General features: G+C 36.4%; 1 non-coding gene across 1 annotated transcript; it reads left to right on the forward strand.

The window, feature by feature from the left end:
• Window positions 1-4,479: 4,479 nt before the first annotated feature.
• Window positions 4,480-4,552, forward strand: TRNAK-UUU (transfer RNA lysine (anticodon UUU)). The gene has a single exon. It is a non-coding gene; the product is annotated as a tRNA-Lys (tRNA).
• The last annotated feature ends 645 nt before the right edge of the window (window positions 4,553-5,197 follow it).

Below are 5,197 nucleotides of genomic sequence, written 5' to 3' on the forward strand. Positions count from 1 at the left end.
CATAGAAATCCCAGGGCTGATCTCTTTCAGAATGGACTGGTTGGATCTCCTTGCAGTCCAAGGGACTCTCAAGAGTCTTCTCCAGCACCACAGTTCAAAAGCATCGATTCTTTGGCGCTCAGCCTTCTTCACAGTCCAGTTCTCACATCCATACATGACCACAGGAAAAACCATAGCCTTGACTAGATGGACCTTAGTCGGCAAAGTAATGTCTCTGCTTTTGAATATACTATCTAGATTGGTCATAACTTTTCTTCCAAGGAGTAAGTGTCTTTTAATTTCATGGCTGTCTAGACTATATAGAGAATTCTTATAAATCAAAAGATAATAAGAAACTAATGGATTTATTTTTACAATAAAGTTTTATTATTTACACAAAATTTCTAAAAAGAACACAAAAAGTACAGAAAGAAGTTAAATGAAAAATAGTCTCTGTTTATCATCCTAGCTTCAGTCCCATTCCCCTATGAAGTATTACATTTTTAACCTTTTTTCATTGTCTTGTCGGCTCTACCAAAATAAATACTGAAATATACAGCTTATATTATTAAAACTGTGTCATGATGGGGGTATACAAATGAGGCAGGACCATCCAGCCTGGCTATTCCATACACAACAGTGGTCCCAAAACTTTTGGTCCCTGGGACCAGGTTCAAAGAAGAAAAATTTTTTATGGACCTGGGCAGGGATGGTTGACATGATTCAAGTGCATTAGATTTATTGTGCACTTTGTTTCTATTATTATTGCTACATCAGCTCCACCTGAGAATATCAGACATCAGATCACAGAGGCTGGGGAGCCCTGATAAACAGTACACAGCCCATAGCACATCCCCCTGCTAAGCCTGTTGACCTGGACATTGCAGGCTTTCCCCTCAGCTGCAGTCATCCTGAGTGCCCTGAGTAGCCTTTTCTTAATTCAATCTTCAATCTTTACCTGTGATCTTCAGAACTTTGTCCCAGTGATGAGTGCACTAATTTCACCCCTTCCCATTCTCAGTGTTGCTATGGATTCAATGTCAATGGTACACCTTTATTTTTTTTATTTCCATGGAATCTAGGAAGAGAGGTAAAATGAGTTTCTCCAGGCTTTCATCTGGAAGCTGTGGTATGGAGAAATTCTCAAATGATCCCTAAATGCCGGCCCTGCGTGTACACACTCTCCCAATTATTCACTCAAACACTAATCAAGGTGATAAGTGATTTTGCAAATGTAAATAAAATACCAAATAATCTAACTTTAAGATTATCTGAATGAGCCCACTTGAATCACACCAACCCTTTAAATCTGAGTCTAGATGTTAGAGATGGAAGAGGTCAGCACTTTGAAGACTAGGAATGATTCTATCCATTATTACTGGCTTGAGGATGGAGGGAGCCATGTGGCAAGGAATATAGGTGATCTCTAGGAGCTGAGAGGAGTCTCCAGCTTATAGCCAACAAGGAAACAGGGTCCTTAGCTCTACAACTGCAAGGAAATGAATTCTACAAACAACCTGATGAACTTGGAAACAGATTCTTCCTCAGAGCTTCCAGAGGGGAAGTCAGCCCAGTTGATCCTGATTTCAGTTTTTGAGCTTTTAACAAAAAACTGAGCCATTTCATGCTTAGGTTTCTGACCTACAGAAGTGTGAGCTAATATATGGCTGCTGTTTTAAGTCACTTTGTGGCAATTTTTTAAGCAGCAATAAAAAATGAATTTAAAAGTCCAACTTTAAATACTAACCTCAGAAATTTAAAGCTCCATAAATGTTTCTGAAATGCCTTCAAGTTTTAAGTTCTGGATAATGCATTTTACTACCTTTTGTTTATGATTGTATCCTGAAAGCGATTCTCCTGTGGAAGATTTTTTAGTGAGGAAGCACTGTGGGACTAAATTTTGGGAATCACTATCTTTGTTCACAAGGAGAAATTTGGTAGTAATCTTAGAAGCCTTGAAGGTTGAGGAAAGCTGAGAGTACTGCTTTGATGGTGAATTTTATGTCAGGTCAAGTTTTAATCATTTATTTGAACAAAGGGGCTTCCCTTGTGGCTCAGATGGTAAAGAATCTGGCAGCAATGCAAGAGACCTGAGTTCGATTCCTGGGTCAGGAAGATCTCCTGGAGTACAGAATGGCTACCAAATCCAGTACTCTTGCCTGGAGAACTCCATGGACAGAGGAGCCTGGTGGGCTACAGTTCATGGGTTCAGATAGAGTCGGACACAACTGAGCAACTAACGCCCAGAGTTGTTCAATAAGCATGTGTGGGCAACAATGATACTCCAACACTGTAGTCTATTGGATGAAATTCATATAAACAAAATAAAAATATCTAAGCACAATGCAGTGAATGCTATGATACCTTTCTACTCAAAGTGTGACACACTTGGGAATATCATTTAAGTGTTGAATCTTAGATCTCACACCAAACTTATTAAATCAGAATATGCATTTTAACAAGACATTCAAGTGATTTGTAAGTACATTTAAGTTTGAAGAGCACTTTCAAAAACACTCCAGCTGAAATAAAAAGAGCACAAGTGATAGTGAGGTTGACTAATTCCACCTGGAAGGTCTTGTTCCTGGTCTTATAGGAAATACTTTCAGCTTTCCACTATTCAGCATGATATTAGCCATGGGGTCTTCCCTGGTGGCTCAGATGGTAAAGAATCTGCCTGGAATGCAGGAAACTGGGGTTTGATCCCCTGGAGAAGGAAATGGCAGCCCACTCCAGATTCTTGCCTGGAGAATTCCATGGACAGAGGAGTCTGGAGAGCTACAGTCCATGGGGTTGCAAAGAGTCAGACATGACTAACATACACTTTTGTCATATACGGCTTTTAGTATGTTCAGGTAGGTTTCTTGTTCTGGAGAGTTTTTGCCATAAATGGATGTTAGATTTTATCAAAAGCTTCTTCTGAATCTATGGAGGTGATCATATGGTTTTTATTCTTTGTTTATATGCTGTGTTATATTGATTGATTTGTGGATATTGAAAAATCCTTGCATTCCTGGGATAAATACTACTTGATCATGATGTATGATCCTTTTAGTGTATTGTTGGATTAGGTCTGCTTGTATTTTGTGGAGGATTTTTGTGCCTATATTTATCAGTGATATTGGCCTCTAAGTTTCTTCCTTTGTAGTTTCTTTATTTGGTTTCGGTACCAGCATGATGGTGGCCTCATAGAATGAGTTTGGAAGCATTCCTTCCTCTGCAATTTTTTAAAATAGTTTCAGAAGAAGAGGTGTTAACTCTTCTCTAAATGTTGGATAGAATTTACCTGTGAAGCCATGTGGTGCTGGACTTTTATTTGTTGGGAGTTTTACAGATTCAGTTTCAGTACTTGTAATTTGTCTGATCATGTTTTCTATTTCTTTCTGTTTCCAACTGGGAAGTTGTACCTTGCTAAGAATTTATCCATTTCTTGAAAAGAGGGTTGTTCATTTTATTGGCACACAGTTGTTTGTAGTTGTCTCTTATGGTCCTTTGTATTTTTGTGGTGTCAATTGTGATTTCTCCTTTATCATTTATAATTTTATTGATTTGGATCCTCTTTTTTCCTTGATGAATCTGGCTAAAGGTGTATCATCTTTGCTTACTTTTTAAAGAACCAGCTTTTGGTTTTGTTCATTTTTTTTCTTCATCTCCATCAACTTCTGCTCTGATCTTTGTGATTTCTTTCCTTCTACCAACTTTGGGTTTGTTTGTTCTTTTTACTCTGATTGCTTTAGGTATAAGTTTAAGCTGTTTAACTGAGATATTTCTTGTGTCCTGAGGTAGGATTTTACTGCTATAAACTTCTTTCCCTCTTAGAACTGTTTTTGCTGTGTACCATAGGTTTTGGATCATCATGCTTTCATTTTCTATTTGTCTCTAGGTATAAATGATACCCTGTTGGTGAGACTATAAATTGGTATAGCTATTATGGAGAACAGCATGGAGGTTCCTTAAAAATTTGAAACTAGAACTACCATATGATCCTGTAACTCCACTCCTGGGCATATATCTAGAGAAACCATAATTTGAAAAGGTACATGTTAACCCAGTGTTTACGGAAGTACTATTCACAGTAGCTAAGACATGACGTTCATGGGATCGCAAAGAGTCAGACATGACTGAGCGACTGAACTGACTGACATGGAAGCAACCTAGATCTCCAGCAACAGATGAATGGATAAAGAAACTGAGTATATATATTGAAATATCACTCAGCCATAAAAATGAATGGAAATAATTTATTTGTAGTAACATGGATGGACCTAGAGATTATCATACTAAGTGAAGTAAGCCAGACAAAGACAAATATCATATGATATTGCTTATATGTGGAATCTAAAAAAGTGATGCAAATGAACCTATATACAAAACAGAAAGAGATCCACAGACATAGAAAACACACTTAAAGTTACCAAAGGTTTTCCCTTTGGTAGGAACAAACAAGGACAAACAAGGAGTTTGGAATTAACATATACATACTGCTATATATAAAATAGAGCCTGGGTAGCTCAGTTGGTAGAGCATCAGACTTTTTATCTGAGGGTCCAGGGTTCAAATCCCTGTCCAGACAACAAAAATAAATAACTAAACAAATATACTTTAACCACCATAATGGTCATTGAATTTAAAATACCTAGCCAGCAATATATATTATATATAAGTGAATCACTTTGCTGTACACGTGAAATTAACACAACATTGTAAATCAACAATACTTCAAAAAATTTTTAAATAGAATTGAAAACTCAGTTGAAGTAAAAAAAAAAAAAATAAGACAAATATCCCAAGAAATTACTATAATAAATCGAAATGTACTGAGGCAAAAAGATTAAATTCAGCTTTAGTCATATTTTAAAGATAATATGAAGTACAGTTTAAGGAAGAGATATTTACTATTTCTTAGAAATTTGAGTCGTATTATTGATTGCTAATAGGTTAATAACTTTTACCAGTGTATTAACTGTCAACTTTATTCATACAGAAAATATTTCTTATAATATCTCTATTGTTCTAACCATCACACAACACAGTTTATTGATTACATTCTTCAAATGTTTCACCTAACCTTCAGGCTGAGAAACTACTGTGAATTATCCTAAAAAAAGTGAAGAGAAATTTATAGAGTGAAGAGATGAAAGGGTAAGATAGATAATGTAGGTGAGTAGTGATGGAATAGATGATCAGAAAATTAAATCAGGTAAGATTAAGTCTTGGG

This window comes from Budorcas taxicolor, chromosome 1, assembly GCF_023091745.1.
Source record: "Budorcas taxicolor isolate Tak-1 chromosome 1, Takin1.1, whole genome shotgun sequence".
Lineage (NCBI taxonomy): Eukaryota > Metazoa > Chordata > Mammalia > Artiodactyla > Bovidae > Budorcas > Budorcas taxicolor.